This window comes from Pipistrellus kuhlii, unplaced genomic scaffold (genome assembly GCF_014108245.1).
Source record: "Pipistrellus kuhlii isolate mPipKuh1 unplaced genomic scaffold, mPipKuh1.p scaffold_m20_p_13, whole genome shotgun sequence".
Classification (NCBI taxonomy): Eukaryota; Metazoa; Chordata; class Mammalia; order Chiroptera; family Vespertilionidae; genus Pipistrellus; species Pipistrellus kuhlii.
Genome location: NW_023425438.1, coordinates 23794287 through 23822123, shown reverse-complemented (window position 1 = coordinate 23822123; position 27837 = coordinate 23794287).

Sequence of the window (27837 nt, the reverse complement as noted above, 5' to 3'; positions counted from 1 at the left end):
AGGCACAGAACTCCAAACAAAAGGAATCCAAAGAGGACCACACCGAGACACATCATTATTAAAATTCCAAGAGCAAAAGACAAAGAGAGAATATTAAAAGAAGCAAGAGCAAAGAAGGTAGTAACCTACAAAGGAGCACCTATACGATTGTCAGCTGACTTCTCAACAGAAACCATGCAGGCCAGAAGGGAATGGCAAGAAATATTCAAGGTGATGAATAGCAAGAACCTACAGCCAAAAATAATCTACCCAGCAAAGCTATCACTCAGAATCGAAGGCCAGATAAAGAGCTTCACTAATAAAAAAAAGCTAAAGGAGTTCATCACCACCAAACCAGAATTATATGAATTGCTGAAGGGGGTTCTTTCAGAAGAGAAAGTAAACAAAGATAAAAATTATGAACAACAAATACATAACTATCAACAAGTGAATCTAAAAACCAAGGAAATTAAAAAAATCTGATGAACAATATTAACTGTTGAATATAATAGAATCAGAGGTATGGAAGGGGAGTGAACTGACGATTCTTGGGGAAAAGGGGAGAGGGGGGCGTGGGAAGAGACTGAACATAAACTGTGCACCTATGGATGAGGACAATGGGGAGAGGGGAAAGGGCAGAGGGTGGGATGGGAACCTGGTGGAGGAGAGCAATGGTGGGTGGGGGGAAAGGAACATTTGTAATAATATGAACAATAAAAACTTATTAAAAAAATAAATAAATAAATAAAAATTAACCTCAAAAAAAAAATAATAATAATAATAATAAAAGAGTATCCTTCACAGAGTAAAAGTTAAAAAAAAAAAAAAAAAAAAAAAAATAGAACTGGTGTTGCCTAGGAAGTGGGGGGTAGTCTTATACAGCAAATATAGGCCTAAACCTATGTTTTAACTGTAAAATTAAGGGGTCGTCTTATACGCCGGAAAATACGGTGTGTGTGTGTGTGTGTGTGTGTGTGTGTGTGTGTGTGCGTATATATATATATATATGTATATTTTTTTTAAAGAAAGTTATTTTTTCTTGGAAGTGAATACATGATAGAACATTTTGTTTGAATGTGTATGTTGATTGTGTATGTTATTATCATATTTTCAAATAATGTTTCTCATTGTGCCTCAAATAATTTAGATTCTTGAGTATGGAGCAGTAGCTGCAGGTGGAAAGCAAATTTTTGAAATTATTCCTTTCACTAAATTTAAAAAAATATATATTTTTTTCTTAAAATAATTAAATATTGCAATCTTTAGAATGACACTAATTCAAGGATTGATTGAAAAGCCTTATACACATTTGATTTTGTTGCCTTTAATTGAAAATAACTTAGTAATGATTTTCCACTTATATTCTTTCTAAGAATGTGAGCTATACGATTGTTTCTAGGATTTATGTTTTTATACCCTTATGCTTCTAAGACTTGGCAATAGCAGCTTTCTTTAGCATTTTCATCTATAACTAGTGACCAGTGCATGAAATTTGTGCACATTAAAAGTTAATTAATTAGAGGAAACATTTTAATCTTGCTATTTTCCCTTCCTCTATAATAGAAGTGTCAGATGAAAGAAAAATTAGTAAAATGTATATGAAAATCTTCTTCCTGTTAGGGTCTGGGGCACACCTTGGGAACCAGAGTCAAATCCCTGCCCACCCACATGTGCCTCGAAATTGTTTGAGACCCAGACCTAGCTGGTCCCACCCCCATCAAGCTCTGCCAAGTGGAGCTAGGGCAGGGGGCGCAGCCTGAGGTCCCCCATCAAGCCCCACAAGGTGGGGGGCACAGCCATTTTTGTTACAGCATGATGCTCAATTTGCATATGCCCTCTTTATTAAATAGGATAATAAAAGGGTAATATGCCAATTAGATCAGATATCTTACTGATGTCATTCCAGTCATCCTTCCTGACCCAGCTGGGCCCAGAGGGAAGTCAGTCTGGGTCCTGGGTGACTGCTGGTGGAGGGAAGCCAGTGCCAACAGCCAGGGGAAGGAAAACCTTCACTTGCATGAATTTTCGTGCATCGGGCCTCTAGTCTAATATAATCAGCATCACCTTTTATAAAAAGAGAATGGATTTCATACATTCTACCAAATTCATTTTTATATGAAATGTGTCTTCAGTGATTTAGACTAATTTTCTAAAAGCCTGAATCACCTGTTGTCTAATTTACATTTCTTTTCAGTGATTAAAAAGCATTTTGTGATAAGTACATACATTTTATTTGTTGATGGCTAGAATAAAAATCAACAAATTTATCCTAATTACCCACTATTATAAATATGAATTTTAATTTTTTTCAAATCTTTGAATGTTTGGTAGAATTCAATAGTGAAGCTATCTAGTCTGGGATTTTTTTTTTTATGGGGGTTGAGGGTTGTTTCAATTTTCTAATTATTGGTCTATTTAGATTTTCTAATTCTTTATGATTTAGTCTATGAAGGTTGTGCATTTCTAGGAACTTATACATTTATTTTAGGTTATTGAATATGGTGGCATATAGTCCTTGACAGTATTCTAGTATGATCCTTTGTATTTCTGTGATATCTGTGGTAACTTCTCCTCTTCCAATTCTGCTTATGTGAGTCTTTTCTCTTCTTTCATTAATTAGTTCAGCCAGGGGTTTGTGAATTTTACTAATATTTTCAAAGAACCTACTCTTCATTTTATTATTATTTTTGTATAGTCTTTTTGCCTCTATTTTATTCAATTCCTCTTTAATTTTCACCATTTCCTTTTCCCTGCTAATTTTGGGTACTATAAGACTTTTAAAGTAAATTTGGGCTTTCTTATTGTTTTGTTGATGGTTTCTTTTGCTTTTTATTTTGATGTAGTCCCATTTGTTTATTTTATTTTTAGTTTCCACTGCCCTGGAGCTGTATAGCTTAAGATATTGCTTTGGCATATGTCTGATAATTTGCTGACTGTGGATTCCTCTAATATTTTTATGGTTTCCCATCTTATGTTTAAGTCCTTTATCCATTTTGAGTTTATTTTTGTGTATGGTGTAAGTTTGTGGTTTCTTGCCAATATCTGTCCAATTTTCCTAACACTATTTATTGAAGAGACTGTTTTGACTCCATTGTATGTTCTTGCTTCTTTGTCAAATATCAATTGAGCATAGTGTTTTGGGTTGATTTCTGGGTTCTCTAGTCTATTCCATTGGTCTATATGCCTGTTCTTGTGCCAGTACCCAGCAATTTTGATAACAGTGGTTTTGTAATACAGCTTGATATTTGATCCCTCATACTTTGTTCCACTTTTTTATGATTGCTGCAGATATTTTGGGTCTTTTTTTTTTCTCCAGATGAATTTTTGGAGAGTTCGTTCTAGGTCTGTGAAATATCAATCTACAAACATGGTATGTTCTTCAATGTGTTTATGTCTTCCTCTATCTCTTTTTTCAGTGTTCTATAGTTTTCTGAGTATAAGTCTTTTACCTCCTTAGTTAAGTTTATTCCTAGGTATCTTATTATTATTATTTTTTTTTGGTTGATGGTAAATGAGTTTTTGCGTTTTGTTTTGTTTTTTGTCTCTTTTTTAGTAAGTTCACTATTGGTGTATAAAACTTCCATAGATTTATGATCAACCAAAAGAATTGTATGCATGCATATAAGCCTAACCAATGGATACAGACACCAGGGGGGTGAAGGCATGAGTGGGGGGCAATAGGGGAAGCAGGACATATATGTAACACCTTAATCAATAAAGAAAAAAAAAAGACAAATAAAGAATCTGGCTATGTGACAAATAACACCTCTAGAAATAACAAGTCTAGAAAACATAAACAAATATGTTCAAAATTTTTGGATTGGGCATATTATCAACTAACTATAAACATTATACTTAAGCTTTTGTATGAACGTAACATTTTGTTCCTCTGGGATAAATGCTAATTAGTACAATTAATTTTTTGGTGGCTTAGAGGTGTTTTTTTTTTGTTTGTTTGTTTGTTTGTGTGTGTGTGTGTGTGTGTGTGTGTGTGTGTGTGTGTGTTTTGGGGGGGGGGTGTTTTTTTCTGAGTGGTTATAACGTTTTACATTCCCACTAGCAACTTATGAGTGACCCAGTTTCTTCATAGCTTGGTCAGAAATTGGTGCTATCACTACTGTTTTTATTTTAGTCTTTTTGATTATTGTGTTATAATCTCTTTGTGATTTTAATTTTAATTTTAATGATTAGTGATGTATAATGTCTTTTGATGTGTTATATACCCCCTAGATATCTACTCATATTCACTCTGTGAAATGTCTGTACTCATTTCCTGACTATTTTTTATTATATTTATTTTTACTATTGCATTTCAAGAATTATTTGTACATTCTAGAAACATGTCCTTTAATAGATCTGTGGTTTGCAACTATATCTATCATCCCAGTTTATAGCATGTCTTTATATCCTCTTTACAGCTTTTTGCTTTTTGAGAGAAAACATTTTAAATTTTAATAAAATCCAATTTATTGATGTATCTTTTTATGAATTATATTCTTTATATAAAGTCTAACTCTCTTCGCAGTAAAATCCTTAAAGATTTTCTCCAATGTTTTTCTAAAATAATCATAAAATTTTCATACCTTGTACATTGAAATTGGTGATTCAGTTTGAGTTCACTTTTGTATAAGGTATAACAGTTTAGTGATCACTTTTTTGTCTATGGATGCTCAATTGCTATAGCACCACTTGTCAATGCTATCTTTCCTCCATTTAAATGCTTTTGCACCTTTGTCAAAAATCAAGGCTGGGCATATTTATTTCTAAAATATATATTCTCTTTCATTTATTGTGTGTCTATATCAATACCACAGCCTTGATTTAAGGTATATAGTAAGTCTTGCAATAGATTAGACTTATTGCTCCCACTTTAATCTTCTTTTTCAAAATTATTTGAAACACTCTGGTTTCTTTGCCTTTCCATATAAATTTTAGAATAATATGTACCTACAAAAAATCTGAGAATTTGGTGGAAGTTATATTAAAGCTGTATATTCATTAGAGTACAATCAATATCTTTACTATACCTTTCTGATCTATAAACACAATATAATCTCCCCTTTTGAGCTTTTTTGTTGTCTGTTTCATAATATGGAACTTGAGGAAATATTTTTGCATTGACTAGAATATTCCAGGCATAGAATTTTATTTCATTTATTATCTCACATAATCCTAAAATATTTTAAAATTATTTATTACTTCTAATTTGCAAATGAAACGGTTAAGACCAAATGATGAACATTGACTGGCTCATGTTATGCAGCTGGTAAGTAGCAGAATAAAAGATTCCAACAGCATTTGCTTTATTCAAATACTACAGTTATTCTGAATTCCATGTTGCTTTTAGCATTCTTTTTCTCCTCATATAGAACAAACCTAAATTTATATTACTATTGCTTAGAAAGTTTCACCAATCACATTATTCTTTCCTTCTCCAGGGCCCTAACCAGACTCTACTTTTCTGTAATACAATTCTGTCTCTAATAACTATTGTATAATTTGTAAATTATTGAGCATAAAACAATCTTACTTGTATATTTTTCCTCCAAATAGATGCCAAGAACATTTCTGTATACAACCTGTTCCACCAGGCACTAGTGTTAAAATAATAAAAATAATAAGGTCTTCGCATAGAGTAATTTTAGCAAATAGCCCCCATATTATTGCTGAATTATGCCCATCAAATGTGTGCCCATCATGCTATTATCTTCCTATAATTATCTTTATAGGTGTGATCATGAATTCACTGCATGCTCATCCCTTCTATGCCAATAAACGCAATAAAAGACTAGCCCAAATTTGAGAAACTTATAAGGTTTTATAATCAATTAAAGAGTGCTAGAATAAATTGTCTGATAGATAACAAAACAGTGAATTCATTAGACACTTGAGAATGCATGTATCACCATAAATTTTGTCATCATTTTCATAACAATTATATATGTGGCTACATAGAACACTACTAGTTATTGTTTATGTGAGTGACATAGAATTTATACAGTCCTATATGCAAAATGTATAAGAGCATTTTCCCTGATTATCTAAGAAATTGACCACCATCTCACCCAAGTACACACATCATTGTTTAAAATCCCTTTATTTAGAAGTTGAATAAAATGCCTATTTTTGTTTTGAAAACATATTACATATATCTTAATTTTTATCGTTGTTATAGGAATGTTAATTTTTATCCAGTTTAGTTGTAGGAGTAGCAAAAGTGCTTCTTGGTGCATTCCCCACAAGTCTAAAATATCTACCTTACTATTCGATTATTTTGTTAAATATTTGATACATCACACACATTTTTCATTTTGAACAGGTTAAGATAAAGACCAATTCACACATTTGTATAGAATTATCATACTAAAGTTTATGGTGCCTTCGTGTCATGAGAATATGATTGTTAATGTGTATGACCTTGTTGGAAAGAAATGCAAGGAGTAGAAGGCTGCTAATGAACTATTTTCAAATTGGTGTATCACCTCCATGTGGCTTTCTATGGAAGTTTGCAATAAAGATGGAAGTTAATGATAGTCCGATCGGGCATTAACACTGGTGTAGATCAAGAATGCCATTTAGAATTCATAAACCACAACAGCATCAAAGGATTCTTTGAAAAATAAAGACTTAGGTTTGGGGGCCTCAGAAAATCAATTTGACCATGCATTTTACTGACTCCATAGGAATAGGATAAAAAAATAAAAATAAAACAGTAAAGAGACAGAAAATAACCTTTTACTTTATATGTGTTAAATTCCAGGCTTTTGAGGGAAGAGCAAATGCCCAACAAACATCACAGAAGTTCTTTAATCTAGAAATGGGAGTAAGAATTATGAGGAAAACTAGTAAAAAGATCAACTGCATCTTAAGGGAAAATTTAAACTTTAGCTTTTTGGGAGGGTTATACATGACATAGGTTCATAGGCCCTTTTGAAATGACAAAGCTTCAAATAGAAATATAAAAAAGCATATGTAATAGGACATATATAGAACTGTATTCAAATTATAAAACAAATGTATTTTAAAAGTAATACTCAGTTTGTGTTATTCTTCAGTGTATTACTGGATAGCATACTGGATAGCGAAGAGAAGGAAGGGTAACAAGATAAAAATATAATGAGAATTAAATTTAAAAGTGGGAAGTAAAATTTAAAAAGAAAATAAAGCTGGAACTGCTTTGGCTCAGTGGATAGAGTGTCAGCCGGCAGATTGAAAGGTCCCAGGTTCCATTTCGGTCAAAGGCATGTACATTGGTTGGGGGCAGATACCCAGTAGGGGGTGTGCAGGAGGCAGCTGATCAATTATTCTCTCTCATCGCTGTTTCTAACTCCCTATCCCTCTCTCTTCCTCTCTGTAAAAAAATCAATAATATATATATATATATATATATATATATATATATATATACACACACATATATATATATGTATATATATATAAATTAAAAAAAGAAAAAGAAAATGAAAGCTAGGGAAGATGAGTTGCTTACATATGAAGGGAAATGAACAAAATGAGAACAGATGTGATGGCTACAAAAGATAAATGATGTTTGACTTTTATGAACCATTAGTAAACACTTTTGTCAATTCCCCTCCATTTCCTTGAATTACAGGTCACTATGTATTAATACTTCTTAGCATTACCCTTTGAAAAATCTACTTAACTCATCAATTCATGTAAATATCTCAAATAACACTAATATTATTAAAGAAGTGGCAACTTTATTACATGAGACATGGCTGCCATAGCCCTCTCAACTAATCTTTCCTCTTCCCCATACCATTCCCTCTCCTAGCTGCTCTGGAACCTCGTTCAAAAAACACCTCCCAATGAGGCCTGTCTTGACCACTTTATATAAACTACCTTTCCAAAACACTTCTTATCTCTCATCGTTGCCTATTTTTTCCCCAAGGCAATCATCACCTTATAATAAACTGTATTTTGATATTAGAGTTTAATATCTTATTTCAATTGAAAGCAAACACTACAGAAGCCAGGATATTAATCTGGTTTTTGTTCACTACTCCTCACCCCTCCAATTTTTGAAAAACACTGCCTAACAAGTAGTAGTTTTTTTAAAAAATGTATACATTTATATATGTATTATATATAAACATATGTATGTGTATGTGTACATATATGTGTTATATAAATATAAATAAACTTAAAATACCTATTCTATAAAAGAACCAACAACAATAAAAATATTACTTGACTTAGGACCAAGGTATGTCATTGGTTTTCATGTTTTTCTACAATATATATTTAAATTTTTTTGTATTGCCTTAATGTTCTTTAGTAGATTTTTACCCTTATGCACAAGTAAATAGGCATCTTTAAGAGAGGATTCTAGTAATCATAAGTTCATATCTATTACCTGTTCCCAAAGGGGAACTGAAGAATTAGACTCTTTTGTACTCTTTTATTTCCTTAATTGTTTATCAAATACCTCTGGAAAAAGCAAGTTGTTTAACATTTAGATTTTTCCTCAGGTCATTTTTTCTTTTATTTTGTTTTAAGATTTTCCACCTTCTGTGGAGCTGGCAATTAATCATCTCAGATTTTCTGGCAGGAGACTGACTCTTTGGCTCCTTTCTAGAATATGCCTTATGTTTCTCCTTTATTCTTTTTTACTGCTTTGGGATTTCTCTCTCTTTTTATATTTTCCTTCCATATGAATGTGAATATATGCTCCTTTTGAGGGAGAAAAGGTTATTTAAATTCACTGAAGTGAGCCCAAGTGGGCAGAATGAGCTTCTGGTCCCTTCCCGTAGCCAGAGATTAGGCTAGGCTTGTTAAAATGTTCAGTTAGGAAAAACAAAATCCCTCCTTCTATTTATTTCTATTATCCAGTATATGTGTGTGGGGAGGGGGAGGGGGATATCGGGGTGGGGAAAGAAGGAGAGGGGACAGGGGGGGTAACCGGAGAAGAATTATTTTCAGCACAAATCTTTTTCCAGAACAAACATTATTGGTTAACTGTTTCTCCTTAAGTCAGCAAAGAATTTCTAAAGTAGTTTCCAGAACTAATCGACTTGATGAGATCTGATTATTTTTCAAGATGTGCCAGATTTTTAGTCCTTACCATCTGCCCAGCCAATTGGTAGCAAGTGAAAATATAGCTGTGAAGATGAATACTAATACTGCTAATTAACCTCTAGGCAAGTGCCTTGAAGCCTTATGACTTCTTCCTATTCTTAGATCTAAAGCCATAGCCCTTTTATACATAGTTATCATCAAAATTGAAAGTACTCACTCTTTCCTGGCTTAACAAGGGCCTAAGAGAATTTTAATGGAAAGGCAAATTTAAGCTTAATATTCCTACCATTTACTGGAAAAACTTAGACAATAATGACATTTTTCATCGTTTTATTGTTAGAATGATGGGGAAATCTTTTTTTATCACTCACACACACACCCACACACACACACACACACGTGCGCGCGTGCGCACGTGTGCGCTCACATGCAAAACTTTCATTAATTTCTTTCATTCTTTTCTTCATCAGATGTAAAATTATGTAACAGAAATAACTGAGTGCTGCTGTGACACTGCTGAATGTACTATATAGTATTTATGTATGTATTTTTGCATGTGTTTTACTTACTATCTGCAAATTAGAAAACAAATCAGCATCTATGTACAATGGTGACCAAATATCTGTGTTGATAAAGGACAGAGATATTTCATTTGCTCCTATTTTATAAAATAGGTCATCACGTTGTGGTGGCTTATGTAAGATTATGTCACAGCATGGAAGAATGTTCTAGCAATGTTCATTGCTCCTTTATTGATGTAAGAATAAAACACTATGAACAATCAAATCACTGATGTCAAAAGTAAAGGACTTTAGAATTACTTCTTTAAGCAAAGCCCATATTAAGATAAATGTTATTTTATTAATCTTAATTTTGATAACGTTGTATTAATGCTTTGAAGTTGTTGTGTCCAAATTTTGAAATGTTATGTACAAACAAATTCTTATGACATGAAGACCACTTCAAGTACAATAGCACAAATGAACCAGCTTTAAGAGTTACTAGAAGGTTTAATTAGCCTATTTGTCATTCAACTACATTGTAAGTGAATCTCTTAAAATCAACTTAAACTGAATCATATGGAAGAAATCAAAACCCCCAAATTGTCCAGGCCAAGTTTAAAATCACCAACTAAATTGTATTCTAATCTGGATAAGTTCAGTCAGCACATAAATTAAAGTTAATATATTCATTAGAAGCATGACATTTCAGAGTTTCCATCAGTTTGAATTCTTTCATTAGAATAGCCAATTTTTAAAATTCTTCATATAAAATAACACTTGACTATTGTTATTTATGGCATGGCCATACAATTTAGAGTAGTTCAAGTAAGGGTACATAAAAGATACAATATACTGTTTACTTTCTTTGGAAGAGCTTCAAGTATTCCCAATATATTGTTTTAAAATATAGAAATCATGTGGAATTAAAATACTTGTTTTTAAACACACATGCCATGGATGAGCTATGCAAACGTAGATATTTATTAGTCGTGTGTGTGTGTGTGTGTGTGTGCATGTGAGAAATTGTATGAGATCTGTATACCCATGAGATCTGCTATGATAGTAAAAAGAAAATATGCAATTTAAGAAACTGAGAGCAATATTGGCTATCAGTATTATCACCTCTTCGCCTAACATTATTCTTGGCATTAGTGTAATATAAGTTCTCTTAGAAATATCTAGTTCTTAAGTATAACCTGAGTGTATCATAGTTAAATGAGGACTCCTTTACAATGGCATAAGAATCTTATTCTCTCTGGTTTGCCTCAAGATCAAGATCTGACTGTTCCCTATGGGGTCTCCCATAAGTTGTGTCTCATATGTTCAAGAACATGTTCAATGTTAACTGCTTTTCATGGTGCCATGCTATTGTCTCTACTGCAAAAACCCTCTGTTGTAAATGCCAATGTGGTAATTCATTCTTCATGCTTTAAAGCTGACAATTCTTGAGATAGCCAAACATTACTGATCTTTCCACAACGATTCAGAGAATGCCCCTATGTCTAGTTCTGCTCCCATAGTGTGTCTCCTTGGTCTCAAATTACCATGAACATTATTCAGAATCTCAAAATGTAGTTGATAAAATAGTACCTTCTTCTAGAAGCAGAACGACTTTGGGATTCCAAATCAGTCAAAGAAGGTAGATAGAGGCAGGTGCTGTGCCATGCCATGGTCCTCTCATTTTTCTTACATTTCCAGTTAACTCTGCCCTAAAATAAACACATACATAGATATATGTCAGAGGCAAATCCCAAGATGAAGACTTATATGCTAAAGATTTAAGGAACTGTTTTAAACAGAAAATTGTAAGAATGTGAGAGAATCAAGAGAAGAAGGGGAAGAAGCCAAGCAAAGGTCTGATTTCAGTTTAAGTCTCTTAATATTCCACAGAGGAACTCTAGGGTATATATTGTGCCTCAGTTTTGTCCTGCTTAAGGGAGGAGGGTTTTCATCCTCCTATAGCAGTGTTTCCCAACCTTCTCTCATGATGAGAATCACCTGGTGGAGTTGTTAAAACACAGATTCCTGAATCCCAACTAAGAAGTGCTAAACTAGAATTTTTGAGAACATATAGGTAAAATTGCATACCTAACTTAGTGCTCTGTATATAAAATCTGTCTTAAAGCACTAGTTAAGTATACAATTTTACCTATATGTTCCCAAAAATTCTAGTTTAGCACTTCTTAGTTGGGATTCAGGAATCTGTGTTTTAACAACTCCACCAGGTGATTTTCATCATGAGAGAAGGTTGGGAAACACTGTCCTATAGCAGTCAATCATTAGCTGAGAGCTGCTTTGGGGGATGGAAACTCAAGGAATTTCTGAGTATGTGGCTAACATGGTTCCAGTACAGCAGGGTAACGCCCCCCAAGTGCACAAAGTTAAAAGTAAAAATGCACAGAAGCTAGGAAAGGGACACGTATAGGATTTATTGTATCCTTTTGTCAGCTAAGGAAATTTATTCTCATGTTTACAACTCATTTATACATGTCTTGGAAAAGGAGTGTTTCTTAACCTCACTTGCATTGAAACCATAGCTTTGCCTCTACCAGACACCCTAAAAATAAGATGCGAGCCATGTAACCATGCCTTGATTCATGGAAAATTTCTATTGACATTACATGACTGAATTTTTGATTTGTTGCTCTTGACTAATAAAACCTTCCTGGAATAGACTGGTACCCAAGTTACTATAGGAAATATAGTGGTGACACAGGAATCAATCTAATTTTCTCATCTAATTCTCCTTCCATATTAGCTTAATCTATGAGATAAATGTTCCTGGTTGTATACTAAAAAATAGATTTCTACTGATTATACTCACAGAGTGATTATTATGTGGTTACATTTGATGCTTCACCATTTATTTTCAAAGAAAATAAATGATAGTATCTCAGAACATTTAATGCTAAATAGTCTGGCATTCTTTAATTCCTTGGGACTATTGAGGCATTAATAAAGAAACTATTGACTAAACAATGTGTTGATCTTGAATAATCAATTTTCAATCACGTAAGAAGTGCTACAGATGCTGATTTTAGATAATAATAAATGTTTAGAGCTAACTTTAATAGAATGAGAAATTATAGTAGTATAAGATATATAGTGCTAGTTTATTGATTAAAATCAATCCTTTACATATTATTAGTAAATATTGATAGTGCATCAGATTCGTGATTTAGATGATCTCTTTACTCATGATCTTTAAGTCTACATTTCTAAAATAAAATGTATGTTTTCTGTTTCATTTTAAACCTGTTTAGGGCAAAATGTAGATAATCCTTCTTTTAGTGATTTCTTGCCTGTTCACTATATATGCAACATAAGATTCAATATCAACATTTTATCGTGTTAAATTATATTCTCAGATAAAAAAATAAAAAGTTTGATCTTAGAACCAAGGAATAGATCAAAACTAAAGAAATGTTTTTACTAGATAAATATGCCTTATTGCTAAGAAATGGTGGTTAATAGTCTGGAATGGAGAAAAATATATGACTCCAAAGGAAAGAATTGAAGTATCAAAAGTTACCTTTATTCCCTCTAGTAATATCTGAGAGTGGCTTGGAGCTGCCAGCAGAATGGAAAATCACTAAAAGAGCTGACACAATGGAGCGCTATAAACATAACAATAAAGGAGACCACAGGCACTATCATCTCAGAGTATAATTCAAAGCAGTGTAGTCAGTCCCTCATTATGGTGGTTTGTGAGAACAGTCATTTCTTTTTAAATATAGTTGTAGGGATAATAGGAGTAGGTGAGGTGATATATTTTTTTCCCTAAAGCTTAGCATTTTCTTCTGTATGTGTTTAGGCTCCTAAACTAGCTCCTTTGGGTTTTTACTCTCCTAAAACCTGATAATATGACATTTTTGGGAATTAAAAATCAACTCTTTGATTCTTTCATAAGGAAAACTAGCATTATTTCAAGTAAAATATTTTATGTGTATGTAATAAGATTACAATTATACAAAATGAAACATAAGTTTTTTGAATTTCTTTCTATGCCATTTACTTTTTTCCCACTGGAGGCCAATTTTACAAGAAGGCTGAATCATAGCATCTCCACACTGCAATGCTTTATTTCTTTCTAGGTTTATTGTTATCTCTAGATTATCTGCCCTGTGGTCCTTAATCAAATTTCTATATCTCCTGAACCATATAAAAGATTAAATGTATGCCATTTTATTATAACCTTATCTAATTTAAATGTAACAAAATGTATGTAACAACACTTTACGGCAAACTTTAAGTTGCCAAAGGGCTGCAGGGAAAGGGGTTAATGTGTATATGTGTGTAATGCTTTTTTTCAGGTCCAAAATAGTGAAACATCATCCTTTTAATATTGTGATTAACTAATTATTAATAACAGGAAAGGAGCAAAGGTAAGGCCAGATATTATAGTTTATAATATCATAGGGGCATTCTCTGAATCGTTGTGGAAAGCTCAGTAATGTTTGGCTCTCTCAAGAATTGAGCAGCTTTGGGCAGCTTTGCCAGGAAGTTGCAGCTTCACACTTCCCCGGGAGCCACTGGCCCATTCACCACAGATCTCTGTGGAAGGGACTGGACAAAGGGATGATCTAAGCATGCCCATTCTGGTGTGGGGACTGGTAAAGGTGCTTACTGTCAGTCACACCTGAGAACAGAAGTAAGTCATTGGTCAGGTTGGGGTGGCCTCTGCAAGCACAGGAATTCACTCCTTGGTTTTTGACCTTGACTCCTGGCTTGCAGGGCTCTCCCTGTCCTGCTTCCTGTATTTGTCCACATGGTCCATGGCCATGTGGACCCCACAAACACTACAAATGGCTGAAACTGGTTTGGCTCATTGGACTGAAAAAAAAAAAAAGAGTATATTAAAATACTAAAATACATTACTTTTAATTATTATGACATGAATAAATCTAATTGACAGTTAACTTACTATCAAAGGAATAATTGAAGATGCTATTCATTTTTGGTAACATTAAATTTAGGATAGAAATTATGTGAAATGTATTCAATTTCTAAAAATAACTGAGGTAAATTTAAGTATATTTCAATTAATAGCTTAAGTATTAATTGATGTAAATTTAATATTCATCTATACTTAAGAGTTTTAAAATAGATCAGCAGCTGCCTTTTTTTTTTGTTCATAACAAATAGGTTAGATCAATTTAGGAGAAGAGTATTTTAAATCTATAATAATAAAAGAGTAATATGCAAATTGACTGAATGGCCAAACAATAGAACGACCATCCAGAGGACCTTCCAGGCAACCTTCTGGACAAAGCCAGGCCTGTGAAGGCCTGCTGCTGCACAAATTTAGTGCATTAGGAATAATTTCAATCAATTATTTAATCCAAAATGAAAATATACTTTTTCTTAATTTGTTTCCAGATGCAGACACAAAACAAAATATCAATGAAGTGAAGATTAACAGCATGCCATTACTTAAAATTAATATTTTTATATATTTATATATTTTATGTTATATATACATGCCTATATCTTAGAAATATTAAAGAGGAAATGTTATTTTTTTACCTGACCATTTTTACTGTTATATATTAAATTGTTTTTAATACAACTATTTTTCCATATCTAAAAAGATATTTATAGATAAAATATTGGACTTCTTTTACATGTAGGTATATATCATCTAAAATTTTGCATCTACTTGATATTATAAAAATAACATACACTTTAAGATAGGACAATTAAACAATTCTAAAGAATACTGAATAAAGTGTAAATTACCTTACTTGCCCACTATCAATCATATTTACAGAAATAAGTTTGTGAGAGAATAGAAATTATGTATATATTGGTCTCTGCCCTAAGTTTCTGACACTGCGCTCCTGAAACTCTTGTAATCTGCACAGTATTGAGAGCTCTAGATGCATCTTTTGTTCTAATATTTGGTCTCTGACCCTAATTTCTGACACAGGACTCCTAAATCCCTTAGAATTTCCAGAGTGATAGAAGTATCTTTTGTTCCAAAGAGGAGACTGTGAGTGGGCTCCTAGGTGGCTTCCTCTGGGAGCTGGTCATCAGAAAGGCCAGGCTATTAATAGAAGCCTCTCAGGACTTGCCCTATTATGTTTCTTCATCTGGATGTACATCTGTATCCTCTATGATATTCCTTGTAAGACTGGTAAACATAAGTTAAGTGTTTCCCTGAGCTCTGTGAGTTGCTGTAAAAATTAATCAAATACTAGGAGGAACTTATTGGAACACCTAATTTGTAGCCAAGTTGGACAATAGTTGTGGGTAACCTGGGTTTAGCATTTGAAAGCGGGCGGGGTGGGGAGGTGGGGGGGTGGGCAGTCTCATAGGACTAAGCCCTTAACCTGTGAAATCTGATGCTATCCCCAGGTAGAGAGTGCCACAATTGAGTGAAATTACAGGGCACCCAGTGGATGTCAGAGAATTACTCGGTGGGAGAAAACTCTTACACATCTGGTGTCTGAAGTGTTGTGAGTGTGTGATAATGTGAGAGTAAAGGAAAAACACAGGAGAAAAGACTGAGGCTTTTTCCCAACTCAACATTTTTAACAGCTTTATTTGTAAGCTTCGAGGCATGTTCTATAAATATAAAGATTATACATATTTAAAATATGCATTTTTATGTATGGTATTATGCAGGATATGCATCTCAGTAAAATTTTTTCACTCAAAATGAATATTGGTACCTATCTACATCATAATATACTTATCTATGTTATTTTTAATGACTGCAAACTTTTTAAAAGCTTAAATACATCCTATTTTATTTCCACAATATATACTTAATAGGAATTTAGGTTATTTCTGTGTCCTCCCCTCCCCCCCATTATGGGCAATAATGCAATGGATAACCTTAATTTTTGCATACTTATTTATTAGGCTACATTTCCAGAAGCAGAATGAGTAATTTAAAGGCTAGGTGTTTTTATTTTATTAATATTTTCAGATTGCTCTTTGAAATGGTCATGCATAAAATAATGTCCTGCTGATTATAAGACTCATCATAGATTCTTAGAAAATATATTTGCATGAATTAAGTGGCAAATAAGAACAAATATATCTTTTTAAAATGAGAAGTTATCCTGTAGAATTCTTGGATGCTACATATATATGTAGCATCCAAGAATTCTACAGGATAACTTCTCATTTTAAAAAAATATATATTTTATTGACTTTTTACAGAGAGGAAGAGAGAGAGATAGAGTTAGAAACATCTATCAACTGCCTTTGCATATATCAGCTTATTTTCAACTTCTGCCTACCTGCAAGAGGTAAGTTTATAAAAGGATCATCTTTGTATTTTATGTACCATACTATTTTCTTATTCTATATTGAATCACATATTTTTATGATAATTATTTGTTTTCTATCTATAATGTTTTTTTCTGCCAACTGATGTTTGTATTCTCATTCAAATGCTGAGACAAAGTTAAAGCTTGCCTAGTGAAATAAAACCAAAGTTGAAAATAAAGGCCAAAATCTTTTATTAACAAAACAAAAATCATTATTTTTTTCTTAGCTATTCCATATCTCATATTTCTAGTCACTGAATTTGCTTATTTTGCCTTCTCTCATTTCTTCTTAAAAATCAACTGAATAAAATTCAAGCAAAATTTGTCACCAACCTGAAAAAATTATTTCCTAATTCTTGTGTTATATACTCACTCTTTTTTAACAATTGAATGAATAAGAAAATAGTAGGAGTTGGCACGAGAAAAAAGTCAGGACAAGTTTTAAATGCATATGCATGTTTCTTTCACAAGTTCAGGTGAGATACATAAATGTATTCTTGCCTAATGAACTTGGAAAATAAAAGTTTATTTTGTAATTAAGAAATAGTAAAACAATTAGAGAAATACGCTTTTGGGCCCTATTACCAAAGCATTCGTAGAGCTTTAAGCTGACATTTTTCTCTAAACTATGGCACAATTCTTCCAGAACTCTACTTTTTTTTTTTTACTTTGCAGTTTATCAAGTACTATTGTTAAGTAACTGATCAAACCACGTCACTTTTAAAATGAGCAGAAAGTATTTTTAGTATTTTGAGTTGGTCACTTATTTGTTCTTGTAGTCATTAAATATTAATTAAATTCATAGTTCATGGCAGACTCTGTATAGCACTGGACATACAACTGAAAAAATGAAAAAGACACAATTTCTGCCCTCATAGAGTTTACAATTTGATGAGTGAGCTGGGTGTCAAACATTAAACAGCCCGGCCTAAGTATCTCAGTAGTTGAGCATCTACCTATGAACCAAGAGGTCATGGTTTGATTCTCAATCAGGGCACATGCCTAGGTTGTGGGCACAGTCCCCAGTGTGGAGAGTGCAGGAGGCAGCCAAACAATAATTTATCTCATTATCGATGTTTCTCTCTCTTCTTCTCCCTCTCTGAAATCAATAAAAATATATTTTAAAAAATTAAACAGATAAATACTTGCATCACAGATTATTTATTTAGAAGTAAGTGGATATTTGTAAAGAATATGTAAAGGTGATCTATAATAATTAAAGTTTAATATGCTAATTAGACCAAACAGCCAAATGACCTTCCAGACATCATTCTAGATAGCCTTTTGGATGAAGCCACAGCAGCGGGGGTCAAGGAAGAGGTGGTTAGGGGCTATCAGCCATGCAGGTAAATGGTTACAAAGACAGAGTTTCAATTAAACTAAAGATAACAATCTAAGCCTCAGTTATATTTCAGCTCCAGATCCAGATGAAGGGACATCAGGACCAGAGTCACTAATAAACTACCCACTACTCTAGCACAGACCAGTCATTAGGGACCATGATTAATGACATACCCTCTATATAACCATGCTCCGAAAGCCATGGGGGAGCCAGGTTTTTTAGTAATAGCTCATCTATAACTCCAGGTGCTGTGCCACTTCCTCAGCTAACAAAACTCACTTTCTTTGTTGCAAGTTTTTGTCTGCATCCTAATGGGCTTTGATGTGCACAGAGCAATGGGACCATTTAATGTGGTAACAGCACCTGGAGAATTCAACTGCACGCACCTATCTTCAGGAACTGTAACTGAAAGTTGTCTTAAAGTCATTGACAAGATGTTAGGGATGACTCCTGGGTTTTGTGTAGGGGTTAGAAATATTAAAATGGGGGAATATTGAAGAAGATCCAGTTTGGTGAAAAGGAATGCCTGAACTTGAATTTTGATAAGTAGGAAGTCCTTATTTGTTGTTTTACTTGCTGTGCTACCAAAGTTTAAGGTGGCATTCAACCTCACACTTTTTTACAAAGGTATACAATTAGGGGGCACTTAATAAATACTAGTGAACCTAAGTTCCATCACTCTTCACCATGCAAACAACATGGTTATGATGCAATCACCCGAAGTCTTTTATGTGGCAGAGGTTACTCTAGAGCATTTTCCATGAGGACCCATTGTTGGGTCCACTGCTTTGTCCTCATTTGTCAGTCTTTACTGGCCTCTGTTTGGCATTGTTGTCCTTCCTAATGCAGCATTAATATAAAAATACTGACCAAAGCCCCGTGGTGGTCCAGGGAAGGCCACTCTTCCCTGAAATGACCTGACTTTGTTTCCCATGATACCTCTAACTCAAGGGCAGTCTCTGATGAAGCATAAAACTGGAGGCTAAAAGTGGTATCCTTGAGCTGAAAAAAAAAAAAAAAAAAAAGCAAGACTCCTCACAAAGCTTGGTTAATTAGCATTCCCAAAATCTTATCCTTATTCCATCATCTGAAAGGTTGTCGGTTTATTTATATTCAGAAAATAGACTCATTTCTAAATCCCTCTTAACAGAATTTTTCCTAGTACTTCTGGAAACTTACCATCTTTGCCCAGAAATTAGATTTCTTTCCCTTGGTGCACTACTTGGAATTGGACAAGAAATATGAGTGGCTTGAGAAGGACTGCCACAGGAAAGCTCTATCACTTCAATTTGTGTAGCCTTGGACACCGCACCTCCAGGTACTATGGGGATGTTCATCCAGCATGAGAAATAAACATGCCACCTTTTATTTGCACTTGCAGTATTCTGGTAAGTAATGATGGAGCAACCTGTACACATTCATTCACACCCCTCTTGCCTGCAAATGATACTCAAATTACAGTGTAAATCCACATCTAAAATATACTTATTCGCTTAATACCATATACTATTCATAGGTCCTTCTGCCCATGTGACAGTGTTACCAACATTATTATGCAAGCAAGCTTCTATATGGAGATAAGAGACCTCCTAAAACAGTTACCCATCTAAACTCATCATGAACACACAGTTTCTCTATCTGGAGTGGAGGTACTTTATTGTATAAATATCTATAATTCCCCTTTGATTGAGTTAGAATAGACCTCTCTTGAGTTTTTGTTTTTGTCTTGTTACTGTTAGGTCAGATATAGGCATTGTAATCACAACCCAAGGCTGAAAAATAGTTAGAAGAGGGAAAGTTTGCCACTGAAAATATTTATCTCTATATTCTTACTAAGCAGTGATATAAATGCATATTATCCCCTTCTAGGTTGGTAACAGTAGGGTCTAGTAACAATTACATTTGAATAAAAGTCTAGACAATTAGATTTAGTTCAGGTCTTCTACTACTCATTTCTGTAGCACTAGATGCATACTTTCTTTCCCTCTAAATTTTATTTCTCTCTTTGCTTTACTGACTTCTTGGGAATTATTGTGAAGAAAATATAGCCAGTGGGGTAACGCTTTGAAAGGCATTATGAAAATTCAAAATAGAATCACCATTTGCTATTGATATGCTCCCATAACACATATAAGCCTGTTTCCCCTAACACATATTTTCTTACAGTGGCATCTATCCTCACACTTCTCTTTCATAGATAATATTATCTAGAAAAGCATCAAATACAATTTTTTTTTTTACATTTCTTAATGATTCTGAGTCAGTAAATACTTATTCATTCTTTTTTTCCAATATCAACAATCATTAAGTGGCAGTTAATACAAGTAGACCTAATATTTAAATCCAATTGTTTTATTGCTGACAGTATTACAGATGTCCCCCATTTTCTTCCCTTTGCCCCCCTCCACCCACCCTATTCCCAGGCCTTCCCCACAGGATTGCCTGTGTCCATGGGTTACACATACATGAATATGTTCTTTGGTTAATCTCTTCTCATCCCCTCCACTCCCCTCTCCTCTAGATCTGTCATTTTGTTCCATGTATCTAGGCCTCTGAATCTATTCTGTTAGTTTGTTTTGTTCATTAAATTCCATATATAAGTGAGATCATTTTACCCATCGTGGTCACTAAGCGTATACCTAAATACATAGATATATATGACACCAAAACGAGTAAATAAATTATTCTTGCTCCTATCTCCACTTAACCAATATTAAAAAGTATTTTAAATATATTTATAAAACCCTTGTCACCATCATCTCTCATGTACACTATTGCAATAACCTCCTATTTGGTCTTTCTGCTTCCTAATTTGCTTTCTATAGTCCACAGTCTATTCCCAATATCACAGCCAGAGTGAGCCTTTAAAAGTCAGATAATGGGACTCCTCTGCTCAAATCTGTGCAGTGGTTTTCCATTCCTGCAGAGTGATGGCCAGACTCCACATTACCTACACCTTCGAAAATTCTCTGGAATTTTTCCTTAGTTTTTTCATTCCAGACGTTCTCCTTGATAATGCTTAAGTAAGTTCAGTCTTTCCCCTGGCTCTCCTCTTAGTGACATCAATGTGTGCGTTGCTAATTCTCTCAACTACATCCAATCTGTTTTCAAAGATCATTTGTCAGTGAAGCTTACTTTCACTATTTTATCTAAAATTATATACCCTATCATTCTTACCCAACATAATTTTTGTATTTGTTTTATTGTTGTTTGTTCTTCTTCCTGATGAAATTGTACACTTTAGGAGGACAAGTACTACATTTTCAACAAATATTGCAAATACTCATTGTTATGTAAATTACTGAAAAGCAAAATAGATATGAATGAGTAGGGTGAGAATTATAAGCATAATATTTTGTTGGAGAATAAATATATATGATTCTCTGATATTTAGAAAACGTCACTGGCTTTTATGAGACTAAGTTTCCCCTGCAAAATGTGAGATTTTAATTTGCTGATCTTTCAAAGCCCCTTTAGCTATGAAATAGGAATGAAAGGGTACTTCTGTGTTTTCATTAAATCCATAATAATAGAGGGAACCTCCTGGAATTAAAAGTGGTAGTTTTGTAACTGTACGGACTAACCACTTATTTTGCACAGTAGGTAGTAAACATATGGAATTTATATTCACAGGACCTGGTCTGACTGAAAATTCCACTGAATTGAAAAGACTTTAAAAACCATTCTTGGATCATACAATTGCTATTGCTGCTAATTTTCTGAAATCGGCATCCTAAATGTCAACTTCCCCACCCCACACCCTGTTAAAGGCATTAGAAAAGTTGGATTTTATTTTAAACCAGTGAGATTACTTTTCTTTTACAAAATTTGAATTAAAATTTTAAAAAGATGTAAAAAGTGCACTATTACATGTTTGTGTCTTGGGAAGAAAAATGTCCACTTATAAGCATTTCTTATAGCTTTAGGAAAGCAGGAGCAGGCAGGATTATTCTAATGCTCTAATTCAATAGCTTCTCTTACAATTGTAGTTTTTTTGTTTTTGTTTTTTTTGTTTTTTTAGTCTATTTATAGAATTGAGTTTACAGTTGGCTTCTGTTTAGGAATCAGTTGTCATTTTTTATTGTGCAAATGATGTTATAAAATGAATGCTATCAGCCTTAAGTTAATATATGAGCAGTGACATAATCCCAGAAAAAAAAAAGATTTTAAAATAGCAAAAGATGAGTTGCGAGTAAAATTCAATAAATGATATTTATTTACATTCTTGGCAATCCCAATTTACTCTCTAAACTGCTAATTTTTACCTTGATTATGCACATCAAAAATAATGAGAGTTGTATTGCCAAAACAGATATTGCCATCTTGGAAAACTGAATTTATCCTGCCCTAAATTCTTACCGCATATTGCTATTTGACCTTAACCATATAGCCTACTCTTTGTAACCTTGATTATATGCTAACATAGAGGAACTTTAGCAACACAGAGAAACTGCAAGGTGTGTTGAATGAGTACATGAATATATGCAACATGCTAATATCCTTGAAAGAAAAATGACACAGTGAATATTATCATAATCTTTCATTAGTAAAAACCAAACAAATTTGATTTCTAGGTTACCTTTAATTTAGAAGTTAGTATATTGGCTCAATTTGTCAATAAATACTAATAATATGTCTAATTACATAGGAAATATCTAAACTAAAATTATAAAATTAATCTTGAATAATTATTCAAACATTTTTATGATATGATGACAAAAACAAAGTTTAGCAACCAATTGTTATATTTTTATGTGAAATCGTTTGTGAATTCAAAGATTTCTAATACGGTTATCTCCTCTATGACTTCCTTAGGTAGACTAGCTATGAATCCTTTGCTGTGTTGCATGCTGAACTATCCCAGACTAGTTAGTTTTAGAAGGAATGCACTAGAGATGGATGGTGTTTGGTTGAGTGATGAGTGAAGTCAATAGTGATGATCTCTGATGATGAATCAATAGTCCCATTACCAAAGCCCAGCATATCTTAAATCTAGAGTACGGATGACTGAACACTTTCTTAAAGAGTCTAATAATAAGTGTTTTAGGTTTTATGGACTGTATGGTTTCTGTTCGAACCACTTAATTATTCTTGTTGTGCTAAAGCAGACATAGATAAAACTTTACTTACAACACAGGTGGCTGGGCTGTGGGCTATAGCTCTGAATATAGAGAATAGAAATCTGACTTGAACCACAAAAAAAGTTTTGGCCCCTTCACAAAGTCTTAGAATAAGTCAATTCACAGATCTCCTGACCCTTGAATGAGTTGAGCTGCTTTGAGGAAACAACAGCTACACTGCCAAAAATGAATACTGTTAATCTTCCTCTGAGTATCTATGCACTGGGAAGAAAAAAAAAATATTTTTGCAGGACCTAAACAATAGCGTTGAATTCATACATTAACTGGAGACCCAAAACTTCACTATGGTCCACCAGTTTGAGTTGGAGGTTTGGAGGTCAGATGATCAATGGAATTTCTGCTCAGTGGAGATTATCAATAAACGCAATGATTCAGCAAATTCATTCTGTGGTTTATACTCCAGTTCTAGAAGCACAAATTAAATATACACACTGAACAACTGGCAGAATCCTTACATTTGTTGTTTGACCTAATGAGGTCTTCGTGGTAGGAGAATGAGGATTGCTATGGTAAGAGAAACCAAGAGGAAATCAGTGGAACTGTCTCTGCTTATGAAAACAAAAGCAATGCCTTAGAGAACTGCAGAGGTGACTGCCACCTTTAATCATCCAACGGTGATGATTTCTACCATATTCCCTTTAACACATATTTTGGCCTCAGCAAAAGATAAATGGATCTAGGAGAATGACAATGTTTTATTATGAACTTAAGCCAGATTGAGACTCTAATTGCAACTGTTGTTTTAATTATGATCTGTTGGTGGAGAAAAATCAGCCAATCCCCTCTCACGTGATATGAGCTAAGGCTATAAGATTGTCATGTGTTCTTACATGCATTGATTTTTTAAAGAATATGTACATTTGTTAATGGAATCTGGCAAATGTTTTTTGTTTTTATATACCTGACAGTAAAGGCAATCAGGAGCAATTTGCTTTCAAATGACAAAACCTGCAATATACCGTCACAGTATAATCTTGAGAGAATACCCCTTTCTAGCCCTATGTCATGTAGATGTAGTAAGGACTTTGTCTTTCTCCTTAACAGGTTATAATGCAAATTGAATCTATTGAGTAAGAAATTGAAATTCCTCAATGCACACTGGGAAAGCAATTATGGGTCAGAATAACCCATCCGCCAAATTTGAGATCTCCAGCTATTTTGAGATTTAGTAATTTGGGGATGCCCCCCACCCTTATAATTTTCCATTATTTAATATGCACAACATTTACTGCAACAAGAACAATAAAATGTCAAGAACAGTGTAATATGTGAGTAAACAAAAACAAAAGAGTAAAGCCAAGAAGAAAATCTATTTAGTACAGCTATAAAAAGAGATACCATTATGACTATTATTAATATGTTACATATATTGTATTTCATTGGCATACTTAAATGTAGACATACTTTAAAATAAGACAAGTAAAAGTCAACTTTTCAGAAGCAAAAAGAAATCTTATACTTTCAGAGGTTCTTCTAAAATATCTGGATGGCATTATCTAATAAATTAGTGATTAAAATTTGAAATAAATGAAAATGTCTCCAATGTGGATACAGTGTTGTATTTTAAATGAACCATACAATGAGAATGACACTCAGTGCAGCAAAATATTGATTCCATTAACAAATGTACATATTCTTTAAAAAATCAATGCATGTAAGAACACATGACAATCTCATAGCCTTAGCTCTTAGATAGCTGATGAAATTAAATACAAGGAAAAGAATAAAAAGTGGCTTGAATGGAAAATTGTTAACTTGTATCTTTCTTTGATCAAAATGGTTTCTCTCTAAGCTTTTGTAAAAACTACCATCAAGATACTAAACTGCATAAGTTGTATATGCAGAGCAATCTGAATTACAGAGAAGATTGACAGAATTATAATAATCGTTTCCTTTTGGAACAAAATTGATCTATATAAATATGACTCTCAATTTAACAATTGTCAAAAATCACCACTACCAAATTTGTGATTCTAAATTTTGCAGAAGACTAAATTATCTTGGGGGGAAAAAATGTTAAAAGCACTTTTCTGGGATGTCAAGTGATCTAATTAATTCAGTGTTGTCTTTAGTTTTCCATTCCTGTTTTCATTTTAAATTCTTCTTAATTTAAAAATAGTTTAAATATTTTTTTTCTCAATAAGAAGTTAAAAATAAAAGGAATCCAACTGAATCTTCTTCTGTGTCCTCACATTGGACAGTATACAAAATTCTTCAAGATGGCTTTATATAATAACATGTATTTATTATTTAAACTACCGTATTGGACTTTATATTTTTGAAATAGATGAGCTAGTAAATAGAGATATTTGCCTCACTCCTCATTCACCAGATATATTAGTGTTAACAACATTCTAGGGTTTTAATGTCCAAAATACTTCTGTAACATATACATATCTTTTTGTTTTCAAATTAAAGTTTGAATCACCAGTGTAATTTCAAATGTTTTTCTCAGTTCATCTTATGTTGTATAAAGCTTTCTATGCCCACCTAATTTTCTTTCTCTTCAATTTAGTTGACATTTTGCATATTATTACATTACTAGAGACCCAGTGCACAAAATTTGTGCACAGGGGTGTGTGTGTGTGTGTGTGTGTGTCCCTCAGCCCAGCCTGCATCCTCTCCAATCTGGGACCCCTTGAGGGATGTCTGATTGCCTGTTTAGGCCTGATCCTAGGGATCTGGCCTAAATGGGAAGTTGGACATCTCTCTCACAATCCAGGACTGCTGGCTCCTAACTGTTCACCTGCCTGCCTTCTTGATTGCCCCTAACTACTTCTGCCTACCAGCCTGATCACCCCCTAACCACTCTCCTGCCAGCCTGATCGATGCCTAACTGCTCCCCTGCCATGCTGATTGCACCTAACTGTCCTTCCCTGCAGGCCTGGTCATCACTACCTGCCCTAACCTTCAGGCCTGGGTCCCCCTCAACTGCCCTCCCATGCTGGCCTGATTGCCTCCAACTGCCATCCCTTGCAGGGTGGTTCCTCCCAACTGCCCTTCCCTGCTGGCCATCTTGTGGTAACCATCTTGTGCCCACATGGGAGAAGCCATCTTGTATGTTGAAGTGACAGTCAATTTGCATATTACTCTTTTATTACTTAGGATAGAAATCTGGTGCAAGAGTGGGGGCCAGCTGGTTTGCCCTGAAGGGTGTCCGGGTTCAGGGTGGAGGTTCCCTTGGGGTGTGGGGTAGCCTGGGCAAAAGGCCTTTTGCAGGCTGGCCATGCCGTGCATTTCCCCCCACCCCCACTGCCCCTGGCAACCCAAGTGGAGGCCCTGGTAGCAGGGATTTTTTTTATCTTCTATAATTGAAACTTTGGACTCACATTTCCAGTCAGAGTCACTCTGAAATTTGAAAGGCAGAAGTAAAACTGGTGTCCACACTTCAGTTTTGAATAAAAAAAATACTCCTCATTACCAGGGATTTGGAATATTCATTTGAATGTCAAGTGGTATAATCTTAATGATCAGACAAATGCTAATTAACCATGCTAATGAGATGTCCATGAGGTCCTGGTAGAAAAAATTAATAATTTTTGGCATTTACTGACATTCTAATGCTGATCAGATGTCAATAGCGATGATGCAAGAGGCAAAGTTGAACAGACAGTTATCTTATGGTGCTGTAGATGTAGTTCTGGTCAGAAACCTATCATTGTACTTAATCGTGAAATTGATTTAGGATGAGGTTCAATATAAAATAGAGGTTTAATGAAAACTGACCCTCTTCCAGTTAGATATGCATTTCTGCCAATCAGACAACATATTTTAAATATGCAAAATCATATATAAGTAAACCATAAGTGGGTTTATCATTGGTAAAATCATAAGCAGATGATAAAACTTCACCTGCATTTTAACCTAAAATGTCAAGCTATATTTAAAATTTAGAACACCAAGTTGAATATTTAATTTTATTGATTTTTTAAAGTATATTTTTAAAGCATTCCATATGCACAACACTACATTGGGAGCCATAGGGGGGAAAAAGATCTATGAGTCCTGACCCTGATCTCAAAAGGTTTATAATCCAGTTATGGTGATAAAACACATTAGGACTTATAAATGTAAAACAAGCTATATATCACAAATGATTAAACTATTGATGAGTATTAGCATCCACAATTAACTTAGGTAGAAAAATAAAGCAAATTTAACACTATGAAATTTATTATAGACCATTTTAAAGTCTAAAGTTATCCAATTGTATGCTGAAGTTGCAAAAATAGTGTTTTTATGTGATCTTAATCACATTAAAGTAAAACTGGAAAAGTGGTAATCTTATTTTGCTACTAACTTTTCAGACATTTGAGGTCTTGTGTTCAGTTTGGAGCCACAACATGTCAAGAGAACAATGCTTGCAGTGTCAGTGCAGTCACGGCAATGGTTCAATGATAAGGGTTCTCAAAGGCATTTTCCTACAGAACTGAAAACACTTCAAAATAAAGAGTGTTCATATAGGAATAAGAAACATTTAAAAACTCCGTCATTTGGAAGATGAATATGCTGTTTTCATCAGTCTTCCTAAGATAATATATCACTAAGGAGAA